General features: G+C 43.5%; 1 protein-coding gene across 4 annotated transcripts in view; it reads left to right on the forward strand.

Moving 5' to 3' along the window:
• ARHGAP26 (Rho GTPase activating protein 26) overlaps nt 1–18,494 on the forward strand; it is a 474,596-nt gene that overhangs the window by 22,775 nt on the left and 433,327 nt on the right. Inside the window, exon 1 of one of the 4 annotated variants that reach the window (XM_061423839.1) lies at nt 1,551–8,648. The exons of the other annotated variants lie outside the window; for them this stretch is intronic. The gene's annotated coding sequence lies outside the window, so the exon portion shown is untranslated. Of the gene's footprint in view, nt 1–1,550; nt 8,649–18,494 lie in introns of those variants that run through there. 4 annotated transcript variants of the gene reach the window in all.

Consider the following 18,494-nt stretch of genomic DNA (forward strand, 5'->3'; position numbering starts at 1 on the left):
TTCTGATTTTTCATTGTTAGTATATAGAAATGCAAGTGATTTCTGTGTATTGATTTTGTATCCTGCAACTTTGCTGAATTCACTGATTCAGTTCTGTTCAGTTGCTCTGTCTTGTCTGACTCTTTGTGACCCCATGGACTGCAGCACGCCAGGCCTCCCTGTCCATCACCAATTCCCAGAGCTTACTGAAACTCATGTCCATCGAGTTAGTGATGCCATCCAGCCATCTCATCCTCTATCATCTCCTTCTCCTCCTGCCTTCAATCTTTCCCACCATCAGGGTTTTTCCAGTGAGTCAGTTCTTCCCATCAGGTGGCCAAGGATTGGAGTTTCAGCTTCAGCATCAGTCCTTCCAGTGAATATTCAGGACTGATTTCCTTTAGGATGGACTGGTTGGATCTCCTTGTAGTCCAAGGGACTCTCAAGAGTCTTCTCCAACACCACAGTTAAAAAGCATCAATTCTTCTGGGCTCAGCTTTCACTGGTTACCTGTAGTAATTTTCTGATACTATCTTTAGGGTTTTCTATGTATAGTATCGTGTCATCTGCAAATAGAGCTTTACTTCTTCTTTTCTGATCTGGATTCCTTTTATTTCATTTTCTTCTCTGATTGCTGTAGCTGGGACTTCTAAAACTATGTTGAATAATAGTGGTGAAAGTGGACACCCTTGTCTTGTTCCTGATCTTAGGGGGAATGCTTTCAGTTTTTCACCATTGAGAATAATGTTTGCTGTAGGCTTATCATATATGGCCTTTACTCTGTTGACTAAAGGTTCATTCTATGCCCATTTTTTGAAGAGTTTTCATCATAAATGGGTGCTGAATTTTGTCAAAGGCTTTTTCTACATCTATTGAGATTATCATATGGTTTTTATCTTTGAATTTGTTAATGTGGTGTATCACATTGATTGACTTGCGTCCTTGGAATAAACCCAACTTGTTCATGGTGTATGAGCTTTTTGATGTGTTGCTGAATTCTGTTTGCCAAAATTTTGTTGAGGATTTTTGCATCTATGGCAATCAGTGATATTCGCCTGTAGTTTTCTTTTTTTGTATTGTCTTTGTCTGGTTTTGGTGTAAGGGTGATGGTGGCCTCGTAGAGTGAGTTTGGAAGTGTTCCTCTGCAATTTTTGGAAAGAGTTTTAGAAGGATAGGCATTAGCTCCCCAGGGCATGTTGAATGACTTATGTCAAGTGTCCCTTCAGAGAGCCCAACTCAGCCACTTGACTCTGTGTTCTAAAAGTCACTCTTAAGTGCTTATGGCCTCAGGTATCCCTTGGTTCTCTTTATATTTTATTTTATTTAAAGATTCTTTCTTGGACAAATTCAACGTTGCTGCTCTGATGGGGTGGCAGTCTAGTCTACCTTTGGGGTAGCACAGGAAATGATGATAGGTTAGAAAAGGCAAGAGTCAGATCAAAGAGCCTTCACCAGCTACCTCCTTGCTGCCCATCCCTTTGCTGTGTTTGCCCTCTTTCTCTTAGATCTTTCTCTACCTCTTTATTTTTATGCTTGCCATATCTTATCTTTATTTCATGTTTATCATGCAGAGGAAAGGGAAGAGAAGTCTGATGTTCTAAAATCCATGTAAGTAGCACCAAGCTGGAAGCTCAGATACCCTTGGCTGGGCCAGTTGATGTGAGTTGACTCCTTTCATAATCTTCACACCTAGAAGAAAGTGACTTACAACTGACTCTTAAATCGATAAGTATGTTTGCTTACCTTTTTTGTTTTTCTTTAAAAAGAGAGATTTGAATATTAGGGTGTTCTCCTCCATACCTCTCATTTAAAGGTGTTAAGTTTTGGATTTCCCTGGTGGCTCAGTGGTAAAGAATATCCTTCCAGTGCAGGAGATACCAGTTTGATCCCTGGTCCAGGAAGATCCCACATGCTGCCGAGCAACTAAAGTCTGTGTGCCACAACTACTGAGCCAGTACGCTAGAGCCTCGGAGCTGCAACTACTGAGCCTGTGTGCTTAGAGTCTGTGCTCTGCAGCAGGAGAAACCACTGCAATGAGAAGACTGTGCCCCACAACGAAAAGGAGCCCCTGCTTGCTGTAACGAGACAAAGCCTGCACACAGTAACCAAGAGCCAGAGTAGACATCAGTAAATAAATCTTAAATAAAACTGTCAAGTTTTAATGATCATTTTAAAGTAACACAAATGGAAAGGGATCCTTGGTAAGCCTCATAATCAATCATAAAAGGCTTATTTTTCATTTTCCTCTAAAAAGATTTTAAAAATATTTGTTTGTATTGCAGGCTGTATGTTGCTGACAGTGTTTCCAGCTGGAACCACTGTCCTTCCAAAGGATACACACCACTCCGCCAAGGCATAATGTCTGTACAAAATTTTTTCCTGAAACCTAGTAGTAATTTTTTTTTAAACAAGATTTACTGTCAGTTCATTTGGGCAGTTTCATGTGGACAAATGGGTGTTAACAGTGATCAGCCAACTAAAGACAGTGCTTCCCATACAGCCCCTTACTTTTTAGGACTTCTGTCTTGCTAAATAGAATTTAAGCACAAGCATGAGTTTCTTGTCCCTGTCCCTCCTGGGCTCTGTCTTTGTTTTGTGTGGAAAGCCATTGTCCTTGGTTAGATATTTAATTTAGGAGCAGGAAGAGAGAGAGAAGGAGCAGCGTCACGTCTTTGTGGACACAGACGCCCTGCTTGGAGACATCTAAGCACTGGAGACTCACTGACCCACATTCTTTCCTTACCCCCCTGCAGCGTACTGACCGTGCAGGGATCGGCTGCCACAGTTACTTCTAAAATGTGTTGCCAAATGCAGAAATCTCCGTCCCCACTGACTTCTCAGTTGTTGGGAAGGAACTCATGACCTAGAGTCGCATAGCACAGTGGCCGAGCTTTCAGCACTCAGGTCTTTGGAGGTGTCCTCAGAGTATACAGGGTCAAGGAAGATTCCAGAAAATCCTGAACCTGAAACGCAAACTGGCCCATTTTTTCCTGAGTGTGCACCATGCCCTCTGCTCCCTGCTGGTTTCTACTGTTCTTCATAAATAGTATTAGAGTTCTTTCCATGTCAGAAGCTGTTCTCTGTTCTTCTGACAAGCTGTTTTTGAAAGCATTTTAAATCTATTTTGAGGAGACATCCACAGCTTACATTCATTGAAGGCGAAGGTTCGAGGGCAGTGTGGGAGAACCCCTAAAGACAGCAGGTGCTCTGTGGGCTGGATTTGGCCAGTTTTGTAGAACAGCACGAACCCACCCCTGCCCTGGAGTCACGGGGCATAAACAGGACATGCTGTGTGACCTGGAGGTCTGACATTCGTTCTTCTGCTTGTCCACGGGAATGACCAGGCTGAGGCTGGTTGCCAAGCAACCCTGGACATAATAGAAGCAAGAGAATAGAAGCAAGAGAACTCGCCCACTGACTGTTAAATTCCCTTTGGCTTTTTTCTCTGTTTTCCCTTGGAGGCTTGAGGGATACTGGTTTTGGGTGGGAGGAGATCAAGTATACTAATTTGAAAGACTGATTGTGAGAGTCTTACTGTTTTAATCCCACTGGTCTCAGCTCTAGTCAGATAACTGAGCCTTAAATGAGAACGATCATTCTCAGGGATCCCCACATTCCCGGAGCAGTTGGGAAAAGAGAGGTGAGCTTCCCCTCGTGTCTGCATGGATGTGGTCTGTTGGTCTGGACCTTTGCTGACTGTGAAGGCAGCTTTTGTTATCACTAGCCCCTCAGTCTGTTTTCAGAAAGTACATGGTGGACATGACGATTCCATTCTTGACTGTGCCAGACAGGCCACTTTCTGTTGCGAAGGAGTGAAGACACAGTCCAAGCCGCCTACAACAGAGAGTTGATTGTGATGGGGAACTGGAAAGGCCAGAGATGTTCTGCGTTCACACCGTACCGGCTCCCGTGGCTCACACAGTGTCTGCGGGCCCAGTTTTTGCATCTCTCCGTGCCGCTTTCCTGTAGGTTGGTGCCATTTTCAGACAGCCTCTTTCCTTATGTTGGCAAGAGAACCTGTGGCCAGGAGTTTGAACCAAAGCCCTGAGTGTGGTTCTCTTTGCCTTTTATTGAATCATGTGCACATCCTTGAGATAATCCTTGAAGCTTGCCTGACCTGAGCCCAGAGTGGAGTCAACAGCATATGAAATACATGTTCTGAGTGTCAGGGAGGAATGGTCTCCCAGAGGAATGTTAAGGTGCTATAAATACAGAAGAAGGGGGGATAGCTGCCTAGCAGCCAAGGCAACCAAATTCCTCCACCCTGGCCTGTTTAGATTGAACAGGTCATCCAGGGAAGAGAAAGGGTTATGCCTTTCAGATACCTCATGGTTCTTGGCCACATTTGGGTGAGTTAATTTGGGATAAGAGACTTATTTTTAAGTGAGGTAACCTGAAGATTCAGATTTGAGGGAAATGAGACAGTTTAGAAGCCCTGGGGACCACTAGGATTGGGCTGATGGTGAGCAACCTGAGAATAGTGTTTAGGAGCCTAGTAAGCTGGGGGTGGGGTGTCTGGTGGGTAGGACGGTGAGAGGGGACTGTCCCTGTTGGGATAAATTTTAAAAAATACAAAGTGCTGTATGAGAATTTTAATGCAGCAGATCCATGACCCCAAGCCACGGATTATCTTGCAGCCCAGCCAATATGAGAACTAGTTCTCCATCTTCCAGAGCCTGTTTCCCCTAATGACACAATTTGGAATACATAATGCATCCTGTGGTGTTTGAACCTGCTGGTGGCCAGTGTAGTAGGTTAGACTACAGGGTCAGCAAACTTTTTCTGTAAAGAGCCAGATAATAAATGTTTTAGGTTTCATGGGTCATGTAGCGTCTCTGTCACATATTCTTTCTTAGGCTTTTTTTTTTTTTTTTTTTTTAAAGCAGCCATTTAGTAATGTAAAAACCCATTGTAGCCCAAGGACCACAGTTTGCTGAGTCCCAGTATGGGTTGTGGAATCAGGTGGTCCTGGGTTCCTGTTCTGTCTGTGTGGGCATTTAATGTCTCAGAGACTCAGTTGTCCCAGTTTTCTCATATGTAAAAATGAGTCTGGTAAAAGTACCCACCTCACTGGGTTATTGTGGGGATGGCTCAGAAAGTATTGGCCTCTTGGAATCGTGATGTTGACCCATTAGAGCACTGCACAGTGTATGTACTCCGAGGGGAAGATGGGGTTGAGGTCTAAGAGTTTTTGTAATTTCCATTCTTCTTCCTCTTTTTTTATGCTCACTTTTTCTCTGCTCTGGACAGCTCTACCAGCTTTTGGGAACTTGGTGCCAATCTCAGTTTCATTTCTGGTCTGTTCAGGAACTGACCCACATTTTAATCCATGTTTGGCAGTAACTGAAATAAATTGGCTTGGTTCATTGTCAGAATGCAGAATGTGTACTTGTTTTCCTTCCAGCCTGAAATTCCCTCCTTATCCACTTTTTCACTACATTCCACTTCATCAGCCCATCAGGACCTCTTCTTAAAGCTGGGAGGAGAATTGTTTTTTCCTGTTTTATCAGAGAGAACGTTAGAATTGTGGATTTTGTTTGTTGAACTTGGTGTATGGATGTCAGCCTGTTACTTGCACTTACTTGTACAGGCAAACTGTGATGGAATGGATAGAAATCACATGACTTTCCAAATCCTTAGTATCCTGCAAGCGCTCACCTTCAAGTCTTTGCTCAGTTGACATTCCTCAGTGAGATCTAAGCTGGCCACCCACTCTCATCCTACTTCTTTGTTCTACTTTTTTCTATAGTGCATTTCTCATTCTAACATACTGTATAATTTATTTATTATGGTTTCTACAATGCCAAGTGTGTTTGTCTTGGTTCACTTCTGTACTCCCAATGCTTTAAATGGCATCCGGTACATAAATATTTGTTGAATGAATGAATGCCTTGATTCCTATATTGGAATGTTTATATCCTGTTCTCTCTTGCCTAGAAATCCATGAGATGGGTTTGAATATTGACCCTACCACAAATTGCCTGTGTCTTTGAGCAAATCGTTTAATCCCTCAGGACTATAGTTTTCTTATCTTTAAAATAAGGGGTTAGAGTAAATGATTGCTAAAGTTCCTACTAAGTCTTTAGTTCTGTGATTATAATCTCTGGTTAAAAGAGATGGTGTACTACTATTAAAATTGCCACAGATATTTCCTAAAAACAGCTTGAATTTCATTGGTGGGCAAAGTGGATTTAAAGAGACTCAGAAAACATTTTTAGAGGTACCTTCTGCCTTCCCTAAAACAGTTCTCAAGTATTAATAGTCTGGTTGCACTCAAGCGCCTTTGCACTAGCCCTTTTAGGAGAAAGCGCGTATGTCGTGATAGTGTTTTCTGAGCCTCCATACTCCGGCCCCTGCCTGCTCCTCCAGCTTCACATCATCGTCCTGTCTATACTCTGTGTTTTGGTCCTCCTGAATTTATTTTGGTTCCTCCAGTGGAAGATGGGTTCAGCCCACCGAGTGTTTCTCTTCTTCTATATGATATCCCTGGTGCCTTCCTCATCCCCCTTTGGCTGGTGCCTAAACATACTTTGAGTCTCAACACACAGTGGGTATGGATTTAGGAGGGATTGGCAGTGGGGTTCCAGTTCTACCAGGAACCTTACTAGCTAAAGTGGAGACCAAAAAGGCCCGAGTTTGCTCAGGAACCGTTACTAGCCTGGGTTGGCTGGAGCATCTATGCAATAAGTATGCCAAGGTTTGGAGGATTAGACTGTAGAAGGGTTGGGTGCCACAGTGAAGAGACTGTCTGCATTTAGTGGGTACTGGGAAGCCAGTGTAAGTTTTTTGAGTAGCACAGTGACATAATCAAAGCTTTATGAACTGAATAGCACAGATGAACCTCTAAGAGCATTGAAAACACAATTTCCCTAATCCCTAAAGCATACTTGGAGGGATAAATGCTAGGGTTCCTGTTTTGCAATTGGGAAAAAAGCTGGGACATGTAATGATTAAAGGACTTATTTTAGGCGTCACAGAAAAGCAGTGATTGAGCCATCAAGCATCTTTATAATTAGATAGCATTGTGATCTGCAAGACTGATGAGTGTTGTAAGTGACTTCGTTCATTTTTCAAAGTGGAGAGCACAGTGAATGGTTATGTGAGTATTAAGATTATCTCTCAAAGGTGACTGACTCATAGATGCTTCTGGAAGCTTTGGCAGAAGCTTGGATTCTGTCTAGGTGTGTTAACCAGATCCTTAGAGGGTGGGTAAAGGATGCTTCTTTGTATCATAGCTATTGTCACCCTATGTGGTTGTTATATGTGCAGATTTAGCAAAGTCAAGGAGCAGAAATGCCAATTTCCTCTCCTGGCTGGTTTAGGAAGAGTTTTTTTCGCAGCAGGTGTTGTCTGTGATTCCATTTTACATAAGATTTAAGGGAGGTATTAGGTTTTTCACCTTCATTACAGACTGTTTAAAGCTGTGTTTAAAAGACTTCAGTGGTATAAATTAATGAGCTTCAAAGACCAGTTCCCACTCTGTATTGGAGCAGTGCTTTTCAACCTTTAATGGGCATCTAAGTTGCCTGGGGCCTTGTTGAAATCAGGTTCTGATATGGGGCTTGGAGCCATGTCTTTCTCAAGAGCTCCCAGTTGATTATTGATGCTGTCGAGTTACAAGGAAAAGGCCTGGATCTCCTTTCAGCTGAACTTCCTTCCTTTCCCGTGTGCCCTAGTCTTTCTACTTCTTGGTGTCTCAGATACTTGTCTTCCTTCAGTGGCTGCTTGTATTTGGCACCGAAACTCATTGTTTAGCTTGTAGCCAGAATGATCTTTGCAAAGTGAAAATCTGAGCATGTCAACATACTGTTGAAGTCCCTTTAGTGGTGCCCAGTGCACCTCCGTATCCTAGTCTGGCCCATTTGCCAGTCTGGTTTCGTCTTGCATCATCTTTGTATTTTCCAGCTTCGAGGCCTCTCCTCTGCTCTCTTTGATGCTCACATGGCTCCCATCACAGGGCTTCGGCACACATGGTTCCCTCTGATGCTGCACTCCTCTGCCTCCCTTCCCCTAACTACTACTTCACATCTCAGCTCAAGTGCTACTTCCTCTGAAAACTGCCCCAGGCTTCCCTGTTCAGTGACCTTCCGCCTTGGCCTCTTCTGCCATTGCCAGTCCCCTCTGGTCTCTAGCTGGGATCCAGAAGCAAGGAAGTGGGGGATTTGGCTGGGGGCTTGCTAGATATTATGTTCCACTAATCCACTCAGTTCAAGTGTTTTGCATCATTTTAGGAAGTTATAGATTGCCCAAGAGCTGCCTTTCAAAAGCTCTCTGCCTGGAAGGGTGGTGATGGTGAAAGTGGTCTTTGTTGTGTGAAGGAGGAAGAGGAAGGGCAGTTTCCACTTCAAACCAAATCATGTCATCTAAAGTCTGCTTTCAGCGCTTTTATTGGTGTCCACGCACTTGGTGAAATGGTCCTGTGTGTCTCTCTTTCTTCCCCACTGCTTCTCCTTTTTCCTGTTGTTCTTAAAATTACAAAAACTGTATTCCAGAAAGCAGTTGCCTAGCTCAGGCATATAGGACGTGTGGCTGAGCTGAGAGAAGAATCCAGGTGGGATTGCTGCTGGGCTTCGTCATCTGCCGGGCTGGGCTGCTGTGCATGTGGAAGTTCTCTTTAAAGCCCAGCAGACCTTTGACAGCTTCCTGGGCCTGCACATAGCACTGTTGAGGTGAGGCTCTTCCGTCCCAATCTGGAACACCTTGAAGGGATGCCCCGAATGTGTGCTGTGGCAAACCTAACAAACCTCAGTAGTGTGGTCACCTTTTCTGCTGTATTGCAGCTCTTACAGCAGTGACTGTTACCATGAGTAACAACTGTGATACTGTGTGTGGTGGTATTTTTTTTTTTTTTTTTTTGAGGTAAGGGCTGTCATTTGTTATCCCATTAAAAATTTTTTTATTTGTATATACTTTTTAAAAGTTTACTTTCCATTTACATTTACTGCAAAATATTGGTTATATTCCCCATGTTGTACGATAACATCCTTGAGCCTATCTTACATCTAAGAGTTCATATCCCCCACCCCACCACCCTGATGTCGCCCTCCTCCCTCCCCACTGACAGCCATGTTCATACAGCCATTGTTCTCCATGTCTGTGAGTCGGCTACTTTTTTGTTATGTTCACTAGTTGGCTGTATTTTTTAGATTCCACACCTAAGCAATATCATTCAGTACCTTTCTCTGGCTGATGTATTTTGCTTGGGCTACTGCCCTCCAAGTCCATCCATGTTGCTGCACATGGCAGAATTTCATTGTCTGTTACAGCTCACTAGTACTCCATTGTACATAAAGTGCCACATCTTCTTTATCCATTCATTGTTGATGGACAGCAACTATGGGTTTTTTAGAGGCATATTTTAATTTTATCCTCCTCTCCCTTTGGAGGTGTGTCCTCTGCATGTTGGATCCTTCTCATAACTCATTATTCTTTAGACTGAAAAGTACACTTAGATTCTAAGCTCCAGGAGGACAGGCTCTGGGGCTGTATCCTTTGTTGTCTGCACAGTGACTGGCGTATAATAGCCACTCCACAAATGGTCGTGAGGAGGAAATTATTAATTTGCAATATGGTGAGACCCCCCAGCCTCATCCTTCCCGTACTGACCTGATCTTTCAGCAGCCCTGCCAGCGATGCTGTGAGGCTGGGAGTATTTATACCTGTGAACTCCTGCAGAGGCTTTGTTCTGCCAGCTGTGGGGAATGACACGAGCTGTGTGGTTGTAATTGGCTTCATGGCTGCTCCCTGACCTGCTTGACCTGTTGGCCTGATACAGTGCGATGCACAGTGTTAAATGAATGATCCATTGGAACAGATGTACAGGGGGTAGCTCGTTCTCCTGCTGTCCTTGAATGCAAGCTCTGAGAGGAGCCATGCTTACGTTGCCGTTGTCTGGAGTGGTTATCCAGAAAGCATTGGCTGTAGAATAAATAACTATAAAAAATGCAGACTAAGTGGATCAATGATGAATATATTTGTCCTGACTCAAATGTTGGGGTACAGAGCTGGGGAGGACCAGAGAGACACATACATTTCTTATGACTCATTGGAATCCCCTTTCCCTGCCTTTATTTTGGGCTTCTCTTCCATTAAACTACCTTTAGAAGGCCAAGCTTTTTTCTTGTCTAATCCCGTTATTTGTGCTTCATCAATAGACCTGGTTGTGGTGGTTGTCAGTGATTTCCCCACTTTCTGCAGTCCTCCGTGGGAACCCGGCAGCATGTTTCCAGTGTTCATGTGTGCTTTGAGTCTCCTAGTCATATGGCCTCTGTCTGTAAGCTGGAGGGTCTTGGCATCAAGGTGGGAGGAAAACAGGAGTAGATTGAAATGATATTGGGCTCATGTCTTGTTTCAGTTTAAGCAAGTGTCTAGGGAATTCCCTGGTGGTCCAGTGGTTAGGATTCGGTGCTTTCACTGCAGAGACTTGGGTTCAGTCCCTCGTCAGGAAACTGAGATCTCACAGACCACACAGCACAACCAAAATAAATTTTTTTTTTTAAATGTAGTGTCCAAACCTCCCCTTCCTGTGAGGAATATAAGGGCACAGACGGGCTCCAGGCTGAGTGTGTGTGTGTGTGTGTGTGTGTGTGTGTGTGTACAGTTCAGTCGTCAGCTCACAGTAGGTGCTATTTCCTATGCTAGAGGCACCTTTAATTGTGTGGTTTAGTTGGTTGGGGCACAGGCTGATAGCTTTTTCTTTCTTTTTAAAATTGTTTTCTGGCTTTGGTTCTTTTCTTTGGTCTCGCGTTGGAGAATTTCCATAAGAACCTTTGCCTCGTGTCTTGCACACCATCCGGTTCTATCTCCTGTCTTTCCAAGTTAACCTTCATGCTGCAAGTACTGTGCTGGGGAATAGCGACAGTCATAACTAACATGCATCGATGATGCCCTGTGTGGCAGACCTTTCTGTACATCCTACACACACCCTCAAAACAACCCTAGAAGGTAGTGGTATTGTCACTCTTGCCACTGTCTTTGTGAGGAAAGCTGTGAGATCCACTTGGAAAGATATTAGATGCCCCCTTTTGATAAAAACAGACAAAACAAACTAAGCATCCCTTTGAGAGAAAGGACTGTGTGTCTTGCCTGAATCACAGGCATATTTTCTAGACTGCCTGCTAAGGTGTAAGATTTAGTAGAGGTTTTTTTTTTTTTTTTTTCTTTTTTCTTTTTTAGAATTGTTACCAAGGAGATATATTGCCTCTGAAAGGCAAATAAGATGACGAACTCCCCCCGCTTTTGGCTACTCCTGTGCTTGAAGATTGTCACCATACCCAACAGTTTTCCTTATGGAGAATAAGGATGAAAAGGCCTTGTTCTGAACTCTGGTGGTTAGAGTAACCCGCCTGTCTCAGGAAACACTGTGCTCTTTAAAAATGAATTAAATCCATGCCATTCATGCTCATTTGTAATGCCAGCCCTTGGTTAGAGTATCCATATAAGCAGTTGCCTTCAATCTGGTGAGACTAGAGTGGGCGTGGGTCAGATTCAGTAACCGTGGAGAAAGTGGATAAAAACTGGACTGAAAAGAAGAACATCAAAGAGTATCTGTCCCCTCGTAAACCCCTGGCAGCTCTAGAGGCTGTCAGCACTGAGATGAGAAAAACTCTTCTGTGGTACCTTCTGTAAGAATAAAGCATTTGTTTATGACAACTGTCCAGGGAATTTTCTTTTTTACAGTAATGGCTACCATTTTCTCATTGTGGCCCAGTCCCATGATCACTGGCGATGAAGGAGATAAATGGATATGATGAGTTGTCACTTTTCAGATTTCATTTTGATTCTAGTCTTATTTTCGGTGTATCCTTTAACAGAGCTATACGCAGTCAAAATGATTTAACTTGTTTAAGGTTTGGTTACCCTTTGTTTTTTCTGTCCTTAATTTTAGTGGAAAAGGCTCATGAGAATTGAAATTGCTGAGGTCTGGTATAGAATGGAAGAGAGGAAGAACAATTATATTTATCAGTTGAAGTGGTTCTAGAGTGTTTTATGGTTTGAAGTTTCTCAGTTTTATTGATGGAGAAGTAGATATTGGAAAGCATTTTTTTTAACAGCCTTATTGAGATATAATTCACTTACCAGAGCATTGGAAATGTGGAGTTAGCTCAGGGGACACCTGAATAGATTGTAGGCTGAGTCTGGGATTCTGGTGAGAGGCCCCAAGATGAAATAAATTTTAGGTTCAAATCGGGAGGCCCAAACTTGAGTTTGATTCTACCTCTCCTAAGCCTCAGTTTCCTCACCTGCAGTGATTTTGGAGCCCAGAAAAGTAAAGTCAGCCACTGTTTCCACTGTTTCCCCATCTATTACCCATGAAGTGATGGGACCAGATGCCATGATCTTATTTTTCTGAATGTTGAGTTTTAAGCCAACTTTTTCACTCTCCTCATTCACTTTCATCAAGAGGCTCTTTAGTTCTTCACTTTCTGCCGTAAGGGTAGTGTCATCTGCATATCTGAGGTTATTGATATTTCTCTCAGCAATCTTGATTCCAGCTTGTGCTTCTTCCAGCTCAGCATTTCTCATGATGTACTCTGCATATAAGTTAAATAAGCAGGGTGACAATATACAGCCGTGACATACTCCTTTCCTGATTTGGAACCAGTCTGTTGTTCCATGTCCAGTTCTAACTGTTACTTCCTGACCTGCATACAGGTTTCTCAAGAGGCAGGTCAGGTGGTCTGGTATTCCCATCTCAGAATTTTCCACAGTTTATTGTGATCCACATAGTCAAAGGCTTTGGCATAGTCAATAAAGCAGAAATGGATGTTTTTCTGGAACTGTCTTGCTTTTTTGATGATCCAGCAGATGTTGGCAATTTAATCTCTGGCAGAGTACATCATGCAAAATGCTAGGCTGGATGAATCACAAGCTGGAATCAAGATTGCCAGGAAACATATCAACAATCTCAGATACACAGATGATACCACTCTAATGGCAGAAAGTGAAGAGGAACTGAAGAGCCTCTTGAGGGTGAAAGAGGAGAGTGAAAAAGCTGGCTTAAAATTCAACATTCAGAATATTAAGATCATGGCATCAAAAAACTAACTTCCTAGCAATTAGATGAGAAGAAGTGGTAACAGTGACAGATTTTTATTGGGCCCCAAAATCACTGCTGATGGTAACTGCAGCCATAAAATTAAAAGATGCTTGCTCCTTGGAAGAAAAGCTATAGCAAACCTAGTCTGCATATTAAAAAGCATAGACATTACTTTGCCCACAAAGGTGCATGTAGTCAAAGCTATGATTCCTCCAGTAGTCATGGATGGATGTGAGAGTTTGACCATAAAGATACTGAGCATTGAACAATTGATACTTTTGAACTGTGGTGTTGGAGAAGACTCTTGAGAGTCCTTTGGACAGTAAGGAGATCAAATCAGTCAATCCTAAAGGAAATGAGTCCTGAATGTTTATTGAAAGGACTGATGCTGAAGCTCCAATACTTGGCCACCTGATGTGAAGAGAGGACTCATTAGAAAAGACCCTGATTCTGGGAAAAATTGGAGGCAGGAGGAGAAGGGGACAACAGAGGATGAGATGGTTGGATGGCATCACTGACTCAATGGACATGAGTTTGAGCAAGCTCCAGGAGTTGATGATGGCAGTGAAGCCTGGTGTGCTACAGTACATGGGGTCGCAAAGAGTCAGGCACGACTGAGCACCTGAACTGATTCTGGTACCAATTTAATCTTGGGTTACCAGATAAAGCATAGGATGCCCATTTAAAGTGGTATTTCAGATAAACAATGAAAATTTTGTAGTGTCAATCAGTCCCTAAATATTTGTTATTTACATTAGCTTTAACTGGTTGTCTTATATTTTTATTTGTGAAATCTGACCACTCTAATTTAATCCCAGTTCCCCCTGTTTGGAATCATGGGCTAACTTTATGAGTACTAAAAATGAGGAATATTGAGTAGAATGTAAGGATAGGATTTTATTTGCTTCTCCCCTGCTGCCCCCATCCTTTGTAGTTGCCAGTAGAAACCTGGCCTTTCCCTAACGGCCACAACATCCACTAAAACACTGGTTGCGTAGCAGCCAAACATCTTTGTTGAGAAATAGGCCAGAAGGAACTGTTTCGGACGGCACTTCCTCTGCTGCATGGTATTGCTGAGCTTGTGGTGAGTAGACATTGGGAATGGCATCGTAACAGTCCTGCAGGGATGTTTGTGGTTCATCTTGGAGGAACCTGGGGGTCTGCAGGCGAACACTGCAGTGGCATCCAGGAAACTGTGCTGTCAGGCTGCAGGAGCTGTTTGGAAGCATTCCCTATGCAGGACTCCAGCAGTGAGCATCCTTTGCCTGCAGGTCTAGGGAACACATGAATACAAAAGAAAAATCCCGGTCCTTGATAACTGAGGAATGAGTAGTTTCATAGACAGATAAGAGCAGCATGTACCAGTAATTTCTGTCATTTACTGAGCAATTCCTTGGTGATTTTGCCTCAACGCTGGTCGGTGCTTTCCATGCATTGTCCTAGTAATCCTCATAGCAGCCCTAGGAGCTGGATCCTGTGATCATCTCCATTTTCTATCTGAGGAAATTGAAGCTTCCCATACGGGATGGAGCCTGGAGCCACACTCAGGCTGGTCTGACTTAAAAGCCTCTCTGGTCTTGGGACTTAGTTGGTGGTCCAGTGGTTAAGACTCTGCTTCCAGTGCAAGGGGCATGGGTTCAACCACTGGTTGGGGAAGTTCCACATGAAAAAGAAGTCTCTGATCTCTCTTGTCTCCTGCATCAAAAATTTCATGTACAGGTTGAATCATGTGAAATTACCAACGCTGTACCAACCATTTTTGACCTACAGAAATGACAGTTTCATATAGTTCAACCTAATCCAAAGACTTGACGATAAACGTACACACACACACACACACACACACGTAACACAATTCATTGTTATATAACTAGTATACGTAGTTTGTTGAGGCTGACAGGAGTGACTGAAGTGTGTAGACCTGGTTCAAGTTACCAGGGAGGCTTCTGGGAAATTAGTTTTCATTCATTCACTCATTCACTCACCCCCTCACTCTGTGGCTCACTTAGCAGATAGAATCTCACTAAAAAATTCTGCCAAGCATCATATTAAGCATAGAATTGAGCAAATTTTTAAAAATATATATTATGAAAAATTTCCTTCTTGCACATCTGTAGTCAATCCTGCGCTCACCCCTAGGCACCCACTCCTCTGTTTTTTGTATGCTGGCTGTTTTTGGACATTTCATAAGAATGGAGTCACACTCATACAGTATGCGGTCTTTGTGGCTGGTTTCTTCCACTCAGCGTCCAGTTTTCAGGTTCTTCCTGTGTTGTAGCATGTATCACTAGCTCATTCCCTTGTACAGATGGACACCATTTTGTTTTTCCATTCACCGGTTCATAGATACGTGGATCATTCCTGTTGTTTGACTGTTAATGTATATTGCTACTATGAACATTCTCAACTTTGTGTGGCTTTGTTTTCATTTCTCTCAGGTAGGCTGGGTCATATGGTAAATTTCTCCTTAAGGAACAGATTTCTGAGGAAGGAGAGTGAAAAATGGGTTTACATGAAGGCTCAAAAGTGGAAATGAGGTTTGGATTAGACAGCAAGGCAATGATAACCTGGAGTAAAATATCAGAACCCAGAAAGGTGAGCTGGACATATTTTAAAATAGGAGAGTTAGGAAGGGCAGATGGAGTTGGCTAGAAAGATCCTGGTGTCCATGGAGGCTAATACTGCTTCTCTTTGCACACTTGGCAGAGTGGGCAAAAGCCTTCTCTTGCCCTTGCTGTTTTTGGACATAGATATTGGAATTCATTTTATAATCTTATTGCAGTGATAGTCCTTTATAGGAAAGTAGTGTCTCCTCCTCAATATCCCAGTCCCACACTTTTTTCTGAGAAAAATGCAGACTGTATATTGGGTTTTTCCACAAAGCTAAATTATCTTATTCTGAGAGTGTATCTGTATTATTTTGGAATAGTTAAGACTGTTCTTATATTCAGTGATGGTGATAAAATTGTTTTTAATGGTTGTGCTTCAAATAATGCTGCTGCTGCTGCTGCTAAGTTGCTTCAGTCGTGTCCGACTCTGTGCAACCCCATAGACGGCAGCCCACCAGGCTCTCCCGTCCCTGGGATTCTCCCGGCAAGAATACTAGAGTGGGTTGCCATTTCCTTCTCCAATGCATGAAAGTGGAAAGTCAAAGTGAAGTCGCTCAGTCATGTCCGACTCTTAGCGACCTCATGGACTGCAGCCCACCAGGCTCCTCCGTCCATGGGATTTTCCAGGCAAGAGTAGTGGTGTGGGGTGCCATTGCCTTCTCCTCAAATAATGTTACTGGCACCCAAATGTGTGTATGCCTGCCTCCTTGCAGTTCTTGTTTAGTTTAAGTTGGTTGCTGAAATCCCCAAATCTGGGAACAACTTTTCCAGAGAAGGTTTTGGGAAGGAGGCTGTTGGCATCCATGGTGGACCTTGTGTTTTGCCTCCTTCCTGATTTTCTTACATAATTGTGGATTGTGGGCATCTGGAGTGATGCCTGGGTGAGACCAAAATAAAAGATTAGTGAAACCAAGAAAGGACTCTCCCAAGCACGTCACCCGCTTCCTTTCTTAGCCATCTGACTCTGTAAATATACGCAATCGCTTTGGTAGGGTAAGGAAGCCAGGCTAAGCTCAGGTTGGATTTCTTAGGCATGTTTGAGGCTACCCGACAGTTGATTCTCTTCAGGGCGAGAGTTGTTTTCTTTGGATCTTCTGCTGAGGCTGGAGGCTCTGCAGAAGCAGTACTGTGGTGAGGACTCTGGGACAGAACAGCAGCCCTGGGTCCTGAGGGTGAGGGGAGCCCCCAGTCTTGCTCTCCAGTGCCTGTTCTCTTGCCTGGGGTTTGGGAGTGGAATTTTTCTGTAACATGATCCTGAAGTACACATTGCCATTTTTCCCAGTAACCACAACAATAGTGTTGGTGCTCTGCATGAAATTATAAGAATGAAACGTGCTGATCTGGGCACTGTGCTCAGTGCTCTCAGGCATGGTGTAATTTGACTCGAGCAGTAATTGTGTTAAAGAGGCGCAGTTATTCCATTTTTGTGTGAAACAACTTCAGGTCAGGAATGTTTCGTAATCTGTTCGTTTAACTTGCCACTGAATGAGAGACACAGAGTCAGGAGTCAAACCTAGCCTGTTCTCTTAAAAACCCAAGCTGCTCAGTTCAGCAGTTTCTACTCAAAATCTCATTTCCAGAGACCGGTCTTACTTTGATCCCCCTTCACTGTGGGGGTCTTGTGTGTGAAAAGGTTGCTGAAAATGGCTGCTGTGGGCCAAGCTTAGCAAGTTCTCCCTGGGGCAGCCCACACAGCTCTGGTGTGTCTGATAACACTCTGTTTGCTGCCCCTTTGTCTATAGACAGCTCTATTGATTCAGCCTTGGGAAGTCTTTGCCCTGGCTGCCCTTCTCACCCCTTTTGTTGATGCATCCCCAGAACATTCAAGTTCACACCCAAGTTGCAGCCCTGGCTCCTGTGGCTGAGGACAGGATGTGAGCACCTGCCCTGGTGCTCATGGGCGTCTGCTGGGTCACATGCAAGTGGCTTCCCCCTTGCCTGACCTTGGGAACTAGGGGCTTCTTATCAACTGTCTTCATGCAGCTCTTTCAGGCCACAGTTTATATACTTTGCCAATTCCTAGTGAGGAAGAAGGTGGCTAGAAAATGAGAAATTGCAAAGTTCTATCCATTTCTCTTCTATTTTTAAGAGTGTCGTAATTTAGGAGAACACTAGACTGAACAACAGTTGAATCTCTTTTGCTTGTTCTACTTTAGCCCTATAGTTTGAGGTGGTGAAATCCCGTCCATCTAAGTGGTATCAGATTTTGCTTAGTGGTTCTTAAATTATTTCTTCCTTCCCTTTCTGCCCCCTCACAGCTTAACATTTGCCTTAGTTTTTATGCTCAATAGCCTGTGAGATATGACTGATCTTACTAACTTTTGGTAAAATGGACTGACCAAGGCATGCAGTGGTTCAGTTGTACAGGGTCTGGTGAGAATCGGACCTCAGAATTAGGTCTTTGATTGCCAGACCAGCTGCTTTCCTGTCACCACTTTGCGGGACAGGCGAGCCATTGACAGTGAGTTCCGAGGACCTAACAGAAACAGAGGCACTTAGCTGGTGGTTACAAGCTGCTTAGAGTATGGTCCATCAGTTTGGGACCAGGGGTGAGCTCCAAGATGAACCAGCCAGCTCCATGAAGAAAGGAAAGCTCTTCTGTCCCTGCAGAGGGTACCCTGGCCACTATTAACTTCTGGAGATTTCTGCCCGAGAAAAGAGTTGCCGAGCAGCTTTTCTTAGCATGAATGAGTTGGAACATATGTTTTATCCATATATGGCACATTGCTTATTAAGCTTGTGTCCTTGTACTTGTCTCATTCTCTGGCACTTTGCCCATCAGTTAGTTGCCCTATTATAAGATAAGTGCCTGTATGACCGGGTGTTCCACTTTTAAGTCAAGAACTTTGACTTTAACCAGAAATTTA

The sequence above is a fragment of the Bos javanicus genome, chromosome 7 (genome assembly GCF_032452875.1).
Source record: "Bos javanicus breed banteng chromosome 7, ARS-OSU_banteng_1.0, whole genome shotgun sequence".
NCBI classification, from domain to species: Eukaryota; Metazoa; Chordata; class Mammalia; order Artiodactyla; family Bovidae; genus Bos; species Bos javanicus.